We start from the raw sequence: 247 nt of genomic DNA on the forward strand, positions 1-247 counted from the left end.
GTCCCTTCGCTGGCAGGAGACCCAGACGCTCTGTGCTCCCCGCGCCCTTAGGAGAAAAACCTGGAAGCGTTTGGGAGCGTTCTTGCTGGGAAGATTCCCCTCCGCTGGGAGCGGTGCCCACTGGCGCTGGGTTCCCCGCCTGGCCCCGTCATGCTGTGACGTGCTTTCCCAGAAGGGTGCTCCCCCCTCCAGCCCTGGGCTTAAGCACCCCCTTGTGCGGCCGGAGCGGATGCCCAGGGTCTGACAC

The sequence above is a fragment of the Nestor notabilis genome, unplaced genomic scaffold (assembly GCF_000696875.1).
Source record: "Nestor notabilis isolate BGI_N333 unplaced genomic scaffold, ASM69687v1 scaffold26061, whole genome shotgun sequence".
Lineage (NCBI taxonomy): Eukaryota > Metazoa > Chordata > Aves > Psittaciformes > Psittacidae > Nestor > Nestor notabilis.